The following is a 19,909-nucleotide window of genomic DNA, read 5'->3' as shown; positions in this document are numbered from 1 at the left end:
CTACTGCATTCAAAAAAAGGAACAAGATGAGTCATTTGTAAGCAATAACAAAAATGTCATACATTTTCTAGTAACTCTCCAGGTACCAAGCATTTTCCTCTGACACTGAATATCCAAGGACAGAAAATTAATAGGTAAACCAAGATAAATGTCTCTTATTTTAAAAGTGTAGATAGTTAAGTTCCTCCCGTTTTACACTGCAACATGCTGTAAGGCCACGGCTAGTCAGCGCGGGGGTGGGGCAAGCACTGGTTTATGAGTCAGGCTAGCCTGGTTCTGCACTTTGCTCTGCCACTCACTGGCTGGGCGACCGTCATCAGAGTAGTTCACTTCTCCAGCTCTGTTTCCTTCTCTGTGAAATGGAAACGTCCAGAACTGCTTTATAGGATTGCTGTGAAGAATGAATTAGAAATTAAGACTAGAGAACTTGCCTGGAATCCCAGCTTTCTACCATGTATCAGCTGAGTGACCTCTGACATGCTACTCAATCCCTCTAAGCCTAAATTTTCCCAACTATAGAAGGAAGAGGATGATGATAATAGTTCCAAGCTAATAGGGCTGATGACTCGGGTGCCTGAAACAGTCTGCATTCAGTGTATGTCAAGTAGTATAATAAGTCGATAGTGAAGTATCAAACGCAGAGCCTACTACACAGAGAATATCCAATAAATAGTATTTTTATTATTATTACTTTTACCAGGAGGATGTACATAAAAAATACGGCTACTCTCGTGAAGGGAAAGTATTCTTTTATTACACACAATTATAGTTTCTAAGGGAGGACTTCAGTATTTGAAGCAATTTAGTCTTCTCCTAAATGAAACTGACAAAGCAGTATGTAATCTCACTGCTTTTAATCTCTTCTACTGACGCCTTTGGTGTCTGTGGTTACCCGCCTCTTCTAGCAACCAGAACTTTATATTATCGTTATTTCATGCAAGGGTGGACTGAGAGATAAATCTCTTGGTGACACTTGCTTAGTTGTATGACACATGCCTACTTAGGGAGCTCAAAACGTGCTGTGCCCTTAACCTAAAACACTCACATGTGACGGGGCCCCTCAGCATGAAACCACAGGAGCATTCACCCAACTTAGCTGGGGAAGGGTGTGGGGGATCCAAACCAGGGAATAACAAGAGACATAAAAAGCTTATCTTTTATTTTATAAGGTTTACATATACTCTTCCTGGAATAGGGAGGGAAAACATAAGTGGACAATAACTTTATTCATTAGTTAGTACTTACGTATGGGTTTTAATATTAGCACAGGACAATAAACTCTCCTCTCAAATCTCCACTATTTTGAAAACTCTACCGAGTCAAGCACATAATTAGAGCTTAGTAAATATTCCTTGAATTTCAACTAATCAATAAATTAATATTTATTTCAATGACTTCAGTAAAATAAAACCTTACATAATATTGGTGATTCTCAACCAGAATGGGACAGCAGGAATTCATCACATTATCTGCTTTAAAAAGTAACAAATGAGAAATAAATTTCATCCAAAAACATTTATTCTACATCTATAATATGCCAAATACACAGGCTTTCAAAATATAAAGATATACTAGATTCTCTAACCTCTCCAGGTTAAATGGACAAATCTCCCAATTCAATGGGCTCTCAAGGAAAAGAGAATTCTAGAAGGGTTCTGCTCCCTTCCTACCAATTTCTTCCACGGAACAATGGGACAAAATTGTAAGAAAGGGAAAGCCTAGCATCTGGCCCTCTCTGTCCCGCTACCCTTCCTCTTCTCCCAACTAGTTCTTGGCAGAGTATTCCCTCAACTTTGTGGAATGGGATTTCTGGAGCAAAACCTCAAAGTCATACAACACTGGAGCCAGAGGTCATCTTAGAGGTCTCCTTGTTCGTGGATCTCAAATCCTTGGGGGCATATCAGCTCACTTGGGGATATTTTTCAAAACACTTGCCTGTCCCCTGGTTCAGATATGTTCTGGATGGTGTGAGGGGTGAAACATTCCTGCAGCACTGTCCCTAGTTGAGAACCACTGGTAACATCCAAGATACTGACATAGTCCACAGGAACACGAGAGACGTGCCCAAGATCACTGTGGAACCTCAAATCCAGGTCTGTTTACTCCAGATACCAATTTTTCTGTAACCCTGAAATCCCATATTGAGCTCTAAGAAGTCTGGTGACCCTCCTAAAGTTGTATATAAAATTTGAATATATGTGAATATATACATTTAACTGGGCATAGGGTCTATGGCTCTCAACAGATTCTCAGAAAAATCCACTGTCCCCAAAATTTAAGAATCATAAGTTCAAATTTGCATTGACTATTCCCCAGGCAAGTATGAAATGTCTAGATAGAGTGACACAGGACCAGCCATGTTTAACTGGGGGTTAGAACCCTTCCATCATTTGAAAAATGCAGTATAAGCCCCACTCTGTAAAAGCCCCTCAGCATACACCCAGACTTTTGCCTGGATTCTCCCTGTGCATAAATGGCTTTTTCCCTACTCAGATACAGATACCCCTGGAGAAGTAAGACAAGCCATTATCACATACAGTGGAGATGAAGTCATCATACTGCTTCCAGAGTGCTTGTGGAGGAGATGCCAGCAGATTTGCAGGGTGGGGAGGAGGCAATGGGACCACAGGGGCCACATGTCCAGAGAAATGGGAACAGCCTGACAGAGCAAGGGGCATGCAAATAAGAGGCAGGTGGGTCTCAAGAGCCCAAAGCATCCCTGTTTTCCTTTAATGACAGCCCTGCAGGATATAGATCCAAACTCACTGCCAAAGATCAGAAGTCTCACGAGAAAACTGATCATACGATTCAGACCACTCTAAGCCCTGCGGCATCCTCCATCAAACAAATACATAGGTAAGTGAAAAAATAAATAAGTCACATGACAGCCAGAGAAGCATCATTTTGCCCTGAAGGATTCCACTAGCATCTGGCGGAGTTAACTAGAAGCTGGCATGTATTCTAGAAATGAGAGCTCACTGAAGATGCCCCCTCAGTGGCAGCCCAAGCCACATGACTTCCCACTGCCTCTTTGCATGCCTGCACCAGTGGCTTCATACCTTCAGCTCTCACTGGGCTGTGAGACCAAGAAAGCCAGTGGAAGCAACCACATATGCTAAGTATCAGCTCCTCCAGCCCCACCTGGCATTTAGGGGCAGTTAGCCACCTGTACAGAGACCTAAAGAAAGATCTGACAGATATGTGGGTTCCTGGTTTCCTTGACTCTATGCTGATACTGTATGTTGATACTTTGACTGTATGCTGAAACAATCAGGGTGTCAGGGAGGACCCATCCCATTTCTTATGAAGCAAGTCACTCTCTGCTGGGAAAATTTTATTTTCTTGAGTGCCATAGATCCTGCTGACAGGTTACCCCTCTGACAGCTGTTTGCACAGCTAAAGAGCTCCTCCTGCTGAATTCTCATCAAGGAACTGGAGGCCAAAAGTAGCTCCCCTTTATAAGCCCTGCCTGTAACGCATGGCCAGTGACATCATGTTGCTAATTCTTGCCTGGGAACAATCCACTAAAAATCACCTTGAAGGGAGCAAAGATAGAAGATACCAAGTGTTTAATTCCTAAAATTATGTTCAGTGAATTGGAGACAAGGACACTAGATGGGAACAATATCTTTGTTCCCAAATGGACTATGTGTTAGGTTCTCAAGAGAAACAGAACCAACAGATCTGCATGCGTGTGTGTGTTTGTGTGCATGAGTGTGTATACATATACACATAGTGGGGAAGAACATACACACATATGTAAAGATATAGATATGTATAAAGAGATTTATATAAGGAATTGGTTCATGTAATTATGGAGGCTGAGAAGTTTCAGTCTGTCACCTGACAGCTGGGGACCCAGGAGCACTCGTGCTACACTTCTAGTCCAAGTCCAAAGGCCTGAGGAGCAGGAGAGCCCTTGGTGTAAGTCCCAGCCTGAGGACAGGAGAAGACGGTTGTCTCAGTTCCAGCAGTCAGGCAGACAGCAAATCGCCCCTCCCTCTGTCTTTTTGTTCTATTCAAGCCCTCAACTACCCGCATGCTGACTCACTTTGGGGAGGGCAATCTGCTTTACTCAGTCCACCAGTTCAAATGCTAATCTCCTCTGGAAACACGCTCACAGACACACCCAGAAATAATGTTTAACCTAATCTCTGGGCATTCTTTGATCCGATCAAGATGACGTGTAAAATTAACCATCACATACACCCTGTTGCACTTTTGTCAGTTACACAGACTTAACGCTGGAGGAGAGTTTCTAGTTAATGCTCTCATTTAAAGATGGAGAAACTGAGGTCCCTAGAGAGGTCAAGAGACTCAGTCTCACAGACAGTTGACAGTAATGCTGGAAATTAAACCCAAAGGGACTATGCCATTTTTTTTCTTACCACCACTGAATGATTGTTCTTATTACCCAAATAGTTCACCACTCATTTCTGGTACATTTAACATTTTTAATTAATTAGTTAAAATTAGGAAGCGTCTCACTTCCAGAGGATACATTTTTTCTTCCTTTTTTTTCCTCCTCTCCCCATTGCCTTGCTACATCTCCCATTATTCTTTCATCTTGAAAACACTTTGGCCAACTCATCAGCTGTCTTGGTAATAGTTCCATTGCCTTCCACAATGAAGTCAGGGGTGTACTTCTTAAGACACCCTAGATGTGCTGTGAGAAAAGTGCTGCATCTATTTCTACCGGACAGATTTCGTGGCAGGGTCTTGTAACCAGGTCCATTGCCCCTCTTAGAAGTTGACAGCAGTGGGTCGAGGCAGCTGACATTCAGACCTTCTTCTAGGCTTTTCTTTCCCTTCAGAGAAGGATCCTTTGCTAGACAATGCTTGTCAGGTGCTCCTGATATGTCTTTCCCCAGCCCAAGCCTTTCTATCCAGAGGTGTTGGTGAAGTCGTGCGGGGCTCCAGAGACAGGCTGGAACCTGTCTATCTTGAAAGGCACCAGATGCCCTCAGCTCTTTCTATGGCTCATTAAACCCAGGTTCAGAGAGTCTTCCCAGCCTCTGATAGTGCTCTGAGGATTACCAGACCCTACCTCAGTCCTTTGACATGACAGTCTCATCCCCTATAGTCTTGTCTTCCTATATGACCTTACGATGTCTGCCTCAGTTTACCTAGAAAAGCCTCTATCTTCCCTCAGTGACCACTTCCACTGACAATTGCTTAGATATAAGTGACCAACCATGCCACCATCCTTAATTCCCCTTTAAAGGATATCATTTTAAGTACAACAGGGCAATACTTAAAAATTCTGTTATGAAACGCCACCGTCCCTCTGCCTGTCACACCCCACCAGAGGGACTTAGAATGTGTTTGCTCACAGCACCTAGTTTAATAACAGCTTCTGATGAATACGGATAGAAAGAGAACCACCAGATTTAGGTGTGAATCCACTGGGCATCAAATGCTCATCTTGTTCCTAGTTCAAGGATTTTTCTCAAAATTCTTTTGAACCCTGAATAAATACATGTATCATATATATACACACACACACACATATATATATATATATGCGTGTATTTAAGTTATACGTACTGGGCATATTGCCAAGGAATACAAAACCCAGTCTACTGTGTCTAGGTTAAGCTGAAGTGCATTAAAAAATGTTTGTAATGAGATTTCTCATTAAAGAACCTCCTTGCCTGGCACACACTCACATTCTCAGATACATTCTACTCCCAGAAATCTCCTGAGACTTGGTCAGACTGAATAAATACAAAGACTGGGGTCTGTGGTTTGTGAGGGAAGCTTACAAGTTGGAATCCACCAATAGGTTGGGCTTTTTTGTCTTTGATTTCAAAGGGAATTTTCAGAAACGGACTGTCCAGAGAGGACACTGGTTATGTACTTAACGCTTGCAGGACCACACAGTTCCAGCTGTTTAGGGGCTGTGGGGAAAACGGGGAGTCCTTGAGATAAACACTCAGAGCACTGGAGTACATACACAGGGGACTCTTCCTTGTGACTGGTTTATTCAAAGCAGAAAATGTCAGGCAAACAAGAAGAATTGTCTTCAGGGAGGACATATTTCACATTCTTGTCCTTTAAGGAGACTAATAATATAGAACTGCATAAAATAAGTGTCGCAACTAAATGAAAGGCATAAATCTCTTTCCCTCTTGCTTCCCCATTTCCCTCAAGGAGACTCTTTCAAGCACTCTGTTTTATAGTCCATGCTAATTTCTCCATAGCCAAAGGACCACTGGGGAGAAATTCATATCTAAAATATAGTCATACGGATTAGGATTCCTCAGGAAAGCTACTGCTCAATGACATTTATAGAGGAGAGAAACCAATACAGACCATTCTTACTCTTACAATGATGTTTCTGGAAAGGGTATCACAGGTCGAGATGATATAAGTGGAAACTTGGAAACTGATTTAAATGTGTATGTGTGTCTGTGTGGGTTAAGTTTCTGACCATGAGCTGATGCTCAGATTTGATAGAAATGGCCCTAAGCAACGTATTCAACCAATGATAAAATTTTATCCTTGTATAGCTCACACAAAGGTGAAGACAGCATAACTGGGTAAGCACAGAAACTCTTGAGCATCCTGCCTGCAGTAACTTTTGAATTGTGACTCAGGAAGTGTCCTCACAGCTGTTTTGCCCAGTTTACTTCCAGAGAGCAGAATGTGGGATTCCTCTCTTCATCTCAGTTTGGAGAAGAGATTTAACTGATCAGAAAACACAGTGTGCTCAGAACCAAGAGAAACAGGAAGCCAGAGCCTGTGAACCCAGAGAGAAGCCATTCTAGGGATGAGCTGGAAAAGGGACCCCTTTGGAAACGAGGTTAATGAGAATATGTTGTACTTCAAACAAACTTTGAACAGAGACTGAAAGCAAAGGCCAATTAGAAATAGTCAAATATCCCATGTGGCAAGCACAGCTCAAGAAGGGAATTCAAACAGAATAAGAACAGAAACTGTTCTCACTCACTTCTGGCTGCAAGGATTTGCCAGTTTCTTCTTGATGATGAATAGAACATCATTGTTTGTTGTATATAATGAGGCTTAAAATCACTGCATATGGTTATCATTATATACAGTGGGTCCAAGCATTTTCAACTAATTAGTTTTCCATCTTCCTAAGGTCCCAGGACAACCCTTCTTGATGAAGATATTGGGGCTGAATGAACCTTGTCGCTTGTCTGGTGCACTCAAGATTCTGATTCTGAGAATAAGCCCACTAGGGAAGTGTCATTCCTTACAAAATATTACCTTAAGGGCTTATCTGTGCTTGGGGTACTATTAGACACAAGTGGATATATAAAGATTTAAGTGTATATAAATCAGTCTAACAATGTAGCATGATAATAAGTCACACAAAATTGTTTTATATGATACAGTATAGAAGTGTTTCTTAGAACACTCATTCCTTGCCTTATTTCTACTGGAAAAGAAATGACAGATGAAGGAGCACTTGAGAGTCATGGAATTAGGAAGTCTTTCTTTCAGCAGGATTTTCATAGACATGTGGAAAGAGCAACCAGGGTACCTTGATTACTAAGAAACTGATCCGGGAATTCTTGTTTACCTGCCTTCCGTTTATTAGTATGAATGTCCACACTAGAGATAAAGTTTTTGGTGACTTTGCTGTCCTCAAAAGAGGACATCTTGCTGTTTTCCTGAGCTAATTTCTCACCAGCATCACTAGCTTCATGTGCATGCTGCTGTTATGAAATACATCTAAAATTCTCCTATTCAATACATGTTGACACGTGCCTGCTGTATTGCCTGAAATACGGTAGGCCCTAAATTTATGGTTTTTTATTAAATGAATAAATGAATGACTAGATGTGGTAGGTACTCTGCAAGACTCTGTGAAGAATGTTTAGATGAATAAGATTTACTGTATATTAGAGATTTAATATACCCTTTTTGTATTTTTACATCGCTAAATTAGAATGCTTCTTACAGACAGTAGTCTGAAAATTACGATAGGCAATGTGTCTCTTTCTTTAATGGTACACAGATTAATGGTGCATCTTACAATTGATGGTGTCTGGTTTGATGATTATCCTATGTCGTATATCAAACTGAGAGAACACAGCTTGTGGCAAAAATCCTGGACTTTTAAATACCGACAAAAGCTTAGAGGGCCTCTTGTTCAACCTCTCTCATTGACCAGATGTCAACACTGAGACCCAAAGAGGTCGAGGCCCAAATAATTCAGCTATTTCATAGAAATGCTGGAACTTGAGTGCAGTTTTGCTGACTCTTGGCTGAGTACATCATATAGCATTATTTTACATGATAAAAATTTCATTAATAATCCCAATCTACAGTAACTTTTTTTTTTCTTTCCGTTGAAAAGCTATTTGGTCTAAAACTGGCTGTTTTTTTCCAAGCACATCAGATCTTACACATGTTGATGAGTTTTTCCTCAGAGTTAGCACTTTTGAAAATTACACACTTTTATTCTACTGATGTCATTATAGCACAAAACATCTCTGGGGTTTGTTTGATGTCATTTGTAGAGAAAGTTTATCTGTTAGAAAAGATAATCAATCTTCTCACTTAGAACAGTAGCACTGTTACTTCTTAGAGGGCATTTCAGAAACTTGCAAAAGTGATTTGATCGTAACAAATGATAACGGTGCCACTTCCGTTTAGTGGACGTGGGTCCAGGACAAGCTCAGGCCTAATCTTCATGGAAAGCTCCCCACTTTTCCAACCCCTACTCCTTTGGTCCCTGTAAAGAGCTTCATACGCCCCCTCATGCAGCTGTCCCAGCCCAGGTGGACAGCCCAGCCTGTTTGTCCACACCCTCGCCCTTGGCCCGGGCTGTGGCCCACCCTGCAGGGCAGAGATCCACAGAAGGGGCTGTGCGGGCCCCTTAGGCAGGGGATTCTGGAGTTCTGGCCATGCAGAGAGAGCAGTCCAGAGAAGGGGGGCTGGGTGGGCACAGCCACTGGTCCCAAGATTTCTGTTCTGTCAGTCAGAGTAGGGTCCTGGGCAGCCTAGGTCAGGGCTGGTCACACTGCCCTGCAGGCACAGTCTAGTACAACCAAGCAGTGCCCGTGTCCCAGCAACGCCCAAATGTCCTGCCAAACTAAACACTGCAAATATAAACTGGTTCATATAAATCCTAAGAGGTCTTCATAAGAAGGTGTGCAAAAAGCCCACTCTTCTAGCAGGACTTTATTTGGAAGAGAGAAGCTTACACGGAATAAAGATCTTGTCATAAAAATGACTGACCTGTTTATTCACTGCACACATTCTCTCTGCCAATTTCAACTCTTCATTCAGTTGAAAAGGTTGTCTGTGCAATAGTGAGGTTACCGCAAGAGCAAAGAAACTCTTTGCAAACAGCTAATAGATGAGATCTGAAAGCCTATTTAAGAGGTTTAAAACCATCTTCCCTGGAGAAGCCCAGGCATCTCACTGAATTTCATTAATTAGGGTTGTTTTAAAATACCCCAAACTATTGCCTACTTATAGGCACATAATTTAAAATTGTTCTAATGCAGTGATAAAAATAATACATTGACATGGTTTATTTGGGGATTACCTGTTACTCTGCAACCTGACTGTTACCACCCCTCTAGTTCTACTACACAATTTCTTATAGGTTCTTATGTTACATTACTCTTTGTTTTCAAATGCACCCTCTGCTCCCCCTTGTCTATTGAGGCTAAAACCTTAAGGGCCTTCATATCTACTAGAACCTGAGTGTGGCCTCCACAGTCAATGGGGCCACAAGGCAGGAAAAAATGCGCCACCTCATTTCTATGGCTTCCCACATCACAACGTGAGAATGATTTTCACGCTGCACTTACGGAAAAGCCCAGCCATATTACACTTTCTCGTGACATCTGAATTTACGTTGGCACACCACCTCTGCTTCAAGTAAGGCCATTGTCCTTTCTCTTATTCGCCACTGAACATCTGCACATGGGAAGACACGAGGGAGGGAAGGAAGCTCCAGCCAGAAGCCAGGCAATTCCCACACCTCAGTTCCCAGCATCACAGCAGGCTTTCCTTGGCACGTGAGCACAACCTTGGACTCCCTCACCCCCTTCCAGGAATCAACCTGTGATCCAGAGGGGAGAAAAGGCCTTGTACACAGTAAACAAGCCCCCAGTCCAACAAGATTTGAAACGGTATTCAAAAGTGGGAATTGATCATTTGCATGTGAAAACTAAAACAAGGAGTGAAGCACAAAAGGGGAGTAAAATATAAAGATGAAAGGAAGGTTAGTTTGCAGCCAATTAAGCCCACCATGCTCTTCTCCCCGTGGAGCCCGCTGTGCCATGGCTGCACACAGCAGCCTCCTCGGTCGTGTGTGCAGCCTGGTTCTTGTATGGGTTTCCCTAAGAGACCTTGGAGCTGGGCCTTCCCAGTGGACATTCATGTCTGACCTCATGCTGTCCCCAGTCCAGACTCTAGACAGGCATGCGGGGTAACTTTGGAAAGCCCCAAGACACAGCAGCCAGGGTCCACGTTGGCCAAGTCATCACATCCATCCATGCCAAGGTGCAGAACAAGGAGCATGTGATTCAGGCCCTACAAGCACCAAGACCAAGTTCCCTGGCCACCAGGAAGTCCCCGTCTCCAAGACGTGGGGATCCACTAAGTTCAGTGTAGAATTGGAGGACACGGTGGCAGAAAAGGGGCTCATCCCAGATGAGCTGAGGGATCGAATGCATCCCTAATTGTGGCTTCTGGATAAATGGTGAGTCCTGCCCTCATAAGAACCCTTCTACTCACGCCCACCAATAAAATCTACTTTCACGTCAAAAAAAAAAAGAGTAATGTTAAAGATAAATATAAGTGAAAACATTAAATATACCAAAACAATTGCTCAGAAGAGGAAAGCTGAATGCAACATATAAGACCTGTAAGGGAGTTATGATGTGTGTCAACAGAGTCAACTTCACACTAGGTTTTGTGAGTTAGGACTGTGCACTCAACACAAGAGACACAAGGTCGTGTTGTCTGTGGGGGCTGCTCACCTAAGCTCTGTCTCTTCCTTGAACCTCCAGGCTGACACAGAGCAAGCCCTTTGGTGCAGGCCTGCAATTTGCACACACCACTGCCCACACAGAGCATCACACATCTGTGTCCACCCGTGACCGGCTAGTCCGTCCGTCTGTCTGTGCTCGCAGCCCAGCTTTCAGATCTTTTGTGTTACATTCCCCTTTCCCCTTCAGGACAAATGAACAACTCGTACACCAGGCATCATGCTGGATGCCAGGAAAACAAGATGAATATGAACGTGGTCCCCACTCCAGGTACCTTCAAATCTAGTAAGAGATCCGGGCACGTATACAAATAGTTACAAACAGAGGCACGTGGGGAGGAACACAGGTAGGAATAGGAACGTAGGTGGAAAATGATCAATTCTCCTCAAGAGGGCTGCCCCTTTTGTGACACCCAAACCTTCCCTGCTCATGCACAGAATGACGTGAGGCTCGAATGGGACACTGTACGTGAACGCAATTTGAAGAGTGTAACTCTTTCTTCTCTTGGTGGGCGCTCATCTTATGTTCTCTGTCTTTCTTATCAGGTCACATCTAAACTATAGTGTTGGGCAAATTGTCAACAGCCAAAGTGGAGGTAGGGCAAGCCATATGTCATATTTTATTGCTTTCCCAGATTAATTCACCGTATTTAGGTGATTGATTCTGAATGGCAGCCCTCCCGGTAGTCAGTGGGTTAAGAATCAGTTAGATCTAGGATAACGTGCAGGACATTGCAGGCCAGACACCCAGCAATGACTTCTGCACATCAGTATGCATCCTCCAACTCCTCAGCGGGAGGACAAGATCACAAGTGATGAATCACCTTGTAGATCGCAAGGCGGTGTGCACACTAAATGAATCTTTGTAACCACAGCATTCATGCAACATTTGGCCTTGATTTATAATTCTGTACAAAGTTTATCACTGCTGGAAAAGGATAGTGAAATAACAAGATAAGGTTGAATTAAAAGTACTTCTTCATCTAAATGTAGCACCAGCAAAAAGTTATGGCTGGATTTGAGCTGACAAGAATAAGGACAAAATTCCCGTTTCTTTTTCCCTAATTTCAGGGTTCAGCTGGTGCCAGGAATCTGCTCATTGTAGTAATTTAATCACCAAGGCCAAATAATGCTTCTCACTGACTTGAAAAATAGATGGACACATAGAGTAACATAAATCAAAATGCTTTTTGGTGAGGCCCATTCTGACACCTTCTCCATAACAGAGTTTTACTTACAAGTTACTAAATCAACCCCACTTGATACTTAATGATCATAATTCCTATATTTTCCCCATGAGGTTGACGTGGTGGTCAACCAGAGCCCCCACTACTTGACTTGGCTCAAGGTAGGGGACTCCACAAATTTTTTTTAAATGACATAGTTCATTGGAAACTTGAAAAAAAATTCATAAAAGCAAAGACAATCTGAAGTATTTTGAGTCTGAGATGCCTGCCTTGAGTTGATATTTTAATGCAGGGCTGTTGTATTGGATGATGGGGATGTTCTCTATCTTTACTGTCCAATACAGTAGCCGTTACCTCATGTGAATATTAAGTGCTTGGATGTTAATTCTCTTTGAGGAACTGGATTTTAATTTTAACCGAATTTAGTTTAATGTTAGTTAACTGTAACAGCCATGTATAATGTGATGAATGGCTACCACAAAGGATTGCATAGCATGAGTTCTGTTTTCAAATACTATTGAAAAAACCACGTCGACAGTGTTAAAAGTGTTAAAAGCAGTTTTCTAAATTACCTGAATATAATTCTTCTACAGTTAGCTACTAACTTCAGAGTATCTGAGTTTTGTGAATTCCACAATTGACTTTGTAGAATGATTTTCTTTATTTTTTTTTCTGATCTTATTTCTGTCCTAAACAAGTGTCCGTGAGGATCTTAGCTTCCTTTAGTTTAAGTTTGAAGAAGCTAATCAAATAAAGGAGATGAAGAGTTGTTTTATTCGTTTGGAGCCAGCAGAGCAGGCAGACTCCCAAGCTGTTCCAAGGTCAAGCTGTGGGGTTTTTTTAACCTAGGATGCCATGATGCTGCTGGGCAAACAGCTCCACTTTGAGTCAGCAACAAGAATGATCTGAAGAAACTGCACTGACACCACATGTCTATGAGGGATGTTAGCAGCCACCTTATCCTTTTTAGTAACAGACTCCATATCTTAGTAACATCTGTGATTCTCTTCAACCTGACTCTGAATTGCTGGAGACTCAGCTGAATGTACAATGAGAATAAGACAACAGTCCTCCCACGATGGGCAGGAGGGCAATAACGGCAGCTGATAGGAGGTTTTGTTTTTAGAGCCTGTTAGCCTTCTAAGTGTCTAGCATAATATTTTCCATGTAGCAGGTGGTCAAAATTTTTAGCTGATTGGTTGCATAATTGATAGACCTAAAACTGGAAGAAATACCAGATTTAAATATTGCACAAAAATAAACAGCTGTAGTATTACTGCGACTATAACACTCTGTCCTTTTTGCTAAAAGCACCCCGTATAAATATGTCCTAAATACACAGTCCATTCAGTTTGGCCTCAAGCAATGTTTAGAAAACCACTCTATGATTCTGAGTGGTGAAAGCACTCAGATGTGAGTTTTCCAAAGGCTTCTTTTATGTGCCCAGTGCTGAAGATCAGGCATCCAAGCACAGTTCTAATGTTTGTTGTGAGGCTCTGTGAGTTCTCAGGATGCTTTCAGTATTTAAATAAAAAAACTCAAAACCGTATCATGTGTAAGTAAATTATGTTAGCAGTTTCTTTTTCATATAGGCAGTCAAAGCACACAGTTATTTTTTGCAGATAAAAGTAGAAATGCTTTGCCAATAATTCTTCACTCATTTTCATCTGGGCTGACACATATAGCTATTTCGTAGGTAGTTAAGGCAAAGATCAATCATTTTATGAAAAATGTGAAGCCACAATGCTTTGCATATGTGGACTAGACTTCAGAGATCATGTAGAAACCCATGTGTGGATAGAATGAAAACATTTTCAAAATGTATGGATGGCTATATTCTAAAAGGAAATAAGAGCAAAAGTGAAATAGCAGTTAGATCTAAAGTCAGCGTGAAATGAAGTTATGGGGGGAAAAAAACACCTCCCTCTGACTGGAGACTGGCACACCTGTGTTAGGAGGTTGGAAGCCAGATAACAACCTTCTTTTTCATGGTATCAGTTCTCTGAGGGGTGTGGGGAGCAGGGATGGGAGTCAGGGAGGAGGTTTGGGGGGTGTGTGTACTAATTATTCCACCTTTCAGTTTGGTCATCAATAAAAGGGCCATTAAGACAAATATGACATGGGAAAGAAACAGGTAGAAAGGCTCCAGGCTTTTTTATGGCAAGTGGAAGGTTGGCGACAGATGATGGAGGTAACGCAGCTGATTCCACGGATTTGGTGAGCGCTCCCCCGCCCGCCTGCACCCACCCGGCCCTCAATTCCTGCTAAAGAGCAGGCACAGGCCAGCCTTAGAGGAAAGGCTTGAGCTGCTTACAAGTAATGCATTTGAGGTTACTCTGAGTTAATAAATTGTAGTGAAGAGATAATTGCCTCGGGACTGCAGTAGTTTAAGAAGGTGCTTTAAAGTCAGACAAGGGAGAAGGGCAGCGGCTCTCTGATGTTTCTCTTCCTGTGAGTGAGAATGGAGATGAGGTAAGCAATTCTGTGGAAGCACTTTAGAGACAGGAGAGCCATAGCAGAGGTCCCCTTCCACCTCCTTCCTGGAGCTGACTGCCCGACCTCCGGGCCTAATTAGACCACTGAGCGCTTTGCCCTCCAGACACGTGGAAAGGAAAACCACGATGCAGTGAAAGAAGCTATACCAGAATACACCCTGCTCCCCGAACCTCGCCATGTCACTCAACCCAGCTTTGTTCTTCCCATTCTGTGCTGTTACCTGTACCTTCAAGTCCTCTCTCCCAGATTATTAAAATGGCTTTCTATCAGTTTCCTATGCACAGTTCTTCCAAAAATAGCTTTTTGGAATGCAAATTTGGGATCTTGTTACTTCTTACCTAAGAGTGCCTCAACAGTTTTCATGGCCAGTTCCTCCCCTGATCTCTTTCTTCCCTGCTCCTTACCCTCTTCTTCTAGCACTCTCCTCTCCCAGAAGGTTTGCGGGGACGGGAGGAAGAGAGAGAGAAGGCAGGTGGAGAAGGGTAGCTACCTGCTACCTGCTCCTGAGTGTCTCCTATGTTATGTGCTTTATAGTTGTAACATTATTTCATTTTCTCCATAACCCTATGGGATAGGTATTGCTATTTCCATTTTACTGATGGAAAAAGTGAATGAGCAGAAAGGTTAAACTGTTAGGTCATGCACTTAGTAAGACTTACAACCAGCCATCAATTCAGATGTGTCTCTAAAACTTGTTTTATAACCATCGATTTTGAGTCTTTAAATATATCATTCCCTCCATGTCAAATTCTCTCCCAGACTTGGACCAACCAATTGCTGAACTCTTATTCATCCTACAAAGCCCTGTGCATGAATCACCAGGTCTGCAAAGTCATCCTTGACTCTCAAGAGAACATTCATCACTTGTTCTACTACATTATGACTATGTTGTACACAGCAGTACTGCATGTGTCATATCAGACTAATTATCTGGTTGACATGACTTTTTCCCCTACTAGACCGTTCTTGGAGTTGCCTGAAGCCAGGAACCATGTCTTCCTTGCTGTGAGCTCAGTGACTGGCATACTGCCCAGGGCACAACTAGCGCTCCACCAATCTTTGTTGATTTGAACAATTCTATGCTGCAAAGAGTAAACTGGTAGATCAAAAAGCCTTCAGTTAAATTCTTAACTAGAACTTACCAACCATCTATGTGAGTATTAGCAGGTTGTTTAACCTCTTCAGGCAACAGAAGACTTACTTGTCAAATTACTGGAGGGTTTGGGGGTGAGATACTAAATTATCCCCAATATCTCCTCGGATTCTAAAATTCTGTGCACTTACTCTTTGCACAGTGTGTGGGGAAGGAAAACTACTGTCATCAGATGCAAAATGAAACACGGCATTTGTATAATTGCACTTGCTGAAAAGTTGATGGAACTTAACTATTTATTGGGGCAACTGGGCAAGGGGAGGCTAACCGCCTTATAAATAAACCACTTTATGAGTTTTTAATGTGTTCCTTATTAAAAATGCATTACTTTCCATGCTAAATTAAATAACACTTAAAGCCAGTGTTTTCCTTCTTACCTTTAGTTAAATGAGATTTCCATTTATTTTAGTTATATGATTAAGTAGAACAAGCTATTGAGATGTAGACTAATAGAGGAAAATATCCCTCCAAACATAAAAAGAGGGCTTTAGAGCTAGAGGAGAACTAAGAACCAGATCCAAAGCTCAAGGAGTGGAGACAGCACACAGCTGGCTCGTGGTGGAGCAGCCTCACTCCCAATTTCCAGAAGATTGACCTGATGGAATCTTACTACCCGGAGTTCACTGCCCCGCTGTTCCCTCCAGATATAATCACTGGAGAGTGTGGTCAACTGACTCCTGTTTTCTCAAATCAAGAACTGTCTGCCCCTCCATTCTCAGCCAGGGACTGAGCATGAAGCTACAAAAGCCAGTAAGCTTCTCCCATCACCCAAATCCAGGCAGTGGTCCAGAGTGGATGGGTCATCCAGTCAAAACCAGGGCACCACTGGAAAGATGGGACTTCTAGGAAGAGAAGGCTCCTTCTTTACTCCTTCCTTCTGGAAGGCACAGGAGCTCCTGTTAGCCACCTTGACGATGCCGCAGAACCACCACTGTAGAGATAAGCATGGAGCGTTACCAAAAAGAAAGTCACAGGTGCAGAGAGGGAGGACCTAGGCCCTGTCCACGGCATGCGCACCTGGATTCTGCCCTTCCCTGAGGTTTTCCCTATCTCTGCACATTTTAGTTCCACGTGCCAGTAAGTTTCCTTTATTACTTAAGCCAGCTTGAGGTAGTTCTCCTGTTACTCAAGGTGATCTATAGAGTGGAAGCGTTTTGGTAGAATGTATTTCAATTTCTTATATTCATAAAGGCCCACATTTTTCTCCAGGTTAAATTCAGAACAAGAGTCTTTATCTGTAAACCTCACTGTGGATCAGACAGCTGAATCTCAATACTTGTTTTAGATCTGAGGGAGCTCAAAAAAGAGCTTCAAAAGCATGTCTTCAGTTCTTAAAATCTGATTTTAATTATGATTTTCCTCCCTTTTATAATAGTAATACACACACATTTGGAAATTAGTAACAGAAGAAGGGGAAATCGTCCCCATTCCTACCACCTAAAAATAACTCCTCCTAATATTTGGTTGTTTTTCCCTTCTGTTCTTTTTGCTGTTTTGTTTTTTTTTCTTTAATTGAGTCCATTCTGATTGCTAAGTATAATATCTATTTGTCTTGATTTTAGAAGTGAACGTCAGGTCCATATGAAAGGTTTAATTGATGTGGAACATCCCCCCACCCCTCAAATGTCCATACACACTCCAAGCAAGAAGAATTGCTGAATAAAATTTAATAAAATAAATTTAAATGCAAGTTTAAGGCCCACAAAGGGAAATCTCCAGATGTCGAAACAAAGAAAGCACCAAAGTCAGGAAAGCAGACAACAGAGTAAGGGTCCCATGTCTTCCTGCCCTCATTCAGGAAGCAGAGCATCTCTGTTTCAGGAGGCAAACATAGATGTCTCCATGAGTATTATTTTCAATAATCCAGCCTCATAAACATAATTATTATTGGAAATTCCTTCTATGTGCTGGTTATAAGTCGGGCCAGTTTAAGTTTTCAGTTATGATTTTGTATATTTTTCTCTATGGTCACAGGTAGGAGGAAATCCCATGATGCTGTTCGGTGGGTGGTAGTTAGAGTTCTGTTAATTAAGAGTTCCGAATTGACTTTTTAAATTTTTCATAAATATGTACATGGGTCTTTGCTTTCTTCTATCAAGCATATCTCTGTGTATAAAATAAAATATGTATCTCTCTCTGCTCTTGCTGAGGTTAACACTGACCTGCACGTTCCTAAATCCCGTGGTCTATTCTCAGCCCTCACTTACTTGACCTCTCAGCGATCCTGAACGTGGCACACCTCTCCAGCCCCTTTCAGTTGGCTCCTGACACCACCCTCTCAGGTTTCTCCTACTTTTCTGAGTGTTCACTCTCAGTCTCCTTTGCTGATTCCGCCTCGTCTGTCCCGCCTCTGACACTGGGGAGCCTGGGGCAGTTTGGGCTTTTTCTCTTTTCTGCCTACACTTACTTGCTAGTCTCATGGTTTGACACTCTCCTGATAGACTGATGACTTCAAGATGTGTATCTTTATATCTTGAATATAAATCTCCAGCCCAGACCTCTCCCATGGACTCCAGACTCTTGTCTACTTGACATTTTTCCTTTGTTGTCCGATACGCATTTTGACCTCACGTGTCCAAAAACCAACTTCTACTGCTCCTCCCACCAGATCGTCTGCTGCAGTCTTATCTTGCTGAATGGCAGCTTGACTGTCCCAGTCGCTTAGGCCAAGTAACTTAGAGTCATCTTTGACTGTTCCTTTTATCACATGCTACATCCAATTTACCTGCAAATGTTCTGAACTCTACTTTTAAAATCGATCCAAAATCAGATTACTTCTCACCATTTGCACCCTGGTTCAAGCTATTATTCCCTCTTATCTGGTGCATGACAGGAACTTCCTAATCAGTCACCCTAATTCTACCTTTCAGTCTATTTTCCAGCTTAGCTGTTGGAATGATATCAGTATTCATGCCATGATGGTCTGATTTAAAAACAAATTAAATCATGTCACTCTCCTGCTCAGAACTCTCCAGTGTCTTCCATCTCTCTCAGACTAGAAGCCACATCTTATAAATGGCAGACAAAGACCTGCATGATTTGGCTTCTATGCAGTAAGCTATTAACACTGACCAAAGAAAGGTTTGACACTTGGCCCCCAGCTCCTGAGAGGTAACCTCTAAACCCTTAGAATGCTCTACCCACTAGGAGAGAGTTTATCTACCTGGAGGCGTTGGGCCATGCCTGATGGTCTATGCTAAATGTATGCTTTATAGTGGGGGCCGTGGGCCACACAGAATCAGCTTGACCTCCATATAGGCTGGAGACCAAGGTCAACCAAGCAGGTGGTCAGTGTGTCCATGAGGCCAATCTCCAATGAGAACTCTGGGCATTAAGGCTCTGATAAGCTTCCCTAATTGACAACATCCTATGCACATTGTCATAGTGTTGCTGGGAGAGAAGTGGTTTCCATGTGACTCTGTTGAAGAGACAACGGGAAGCTCTAGGTTCGGTTCTTCTGGACCCCAGCCTGGGCACATATTTCTGATTCTAATCTGTATTTTTTCACTATAAAAACTTCAAGTCTGAAGCTTTGCCGAATTCTGTGAGTCCTTCTAGTGAATCACTGAACCTCAAGGCGGGGGGAGGTTCTTGGGAGCCTCCTGAACTTGCAATATCTCCCTTTACCTTCTTGGCATTTTTTTCTTGCTCTTCTAGCAATCACTCACTCCTTTCCTGTCCCCCTGGATTCTGTGATGTTTCCCCCTTGTACACTCTCACTCTAGGCTTTTGCATGTGCTATACCCTCCGTCTGGAGTACTCTTCCCCAAAAGCCCTTATGATTGCCCTTTGCACCTCCTTCAGAGACTTACTCAAATGCCGTCTTCTCATTGAGGCCATCCCTGGCTACACTATTTAAAACTGTAATTGTCCCCTGACACATACACTCACCCTCCTTCCATGTTTTGTATTTCTACAGAGGACTTATCCTTCCTGAAATGTTACACACTTGAGTTAGTTAATTATCTACTTCACCTCCACTAGAATGAAATCTTCAAGAAAGCAGGGAACTCAGTCTGTGTCCCCAGTGCCTGGAACAGTGTATAACACAGGTCAGCACTGATTAATAGTTCTTGAATTAAAGAATGAAATCTG

At 42.4% G+C, this 19,909-nt stretch overlaps 1 protein-coding gene and 1 non-coding gene across 3 annotated transcripts in view; one reads left to right on the top strand and one right to left on the bottom strand.

Moving 5' to 3' along the window:
- KCNAB1 (potassium voltage-gated channel subfamily A regulatory beta subunit 1) overlaps positions 1-19,909 on the bottom strand; it is a 319,197-nt gene that overhangs the window by 287,530 nt on the left and 11,758 nt on the right. The window lies entirely within an intron of this gene.
- Positions 10,217-10,350, top strand: LOC116281561 (small nucleolar RNA SNORA70). The gene has a single exon (XR_004191029.1). It is a non-coding gene; the product is annotated as a small nucleolar RNA SNORA70 (small nucleolar RNA).

The sequence above is a fragment of the Vicugna pacos genome, chromosome 1, assembly GCF_048564905.1.
Source record: "Vicugna pacos chromosome 1, VicPac4, whole genome shotgun sequence".
NCBI classification, from domain to species: Eukaryota; Metazoa; Chordata; class Mammalia; order Artiodactyla; family Camelidae; genus Vicugna; species Vicugna pacos.
This window is presented reverse-complemented; position numbering and strand designations above follow the sequence as displayed.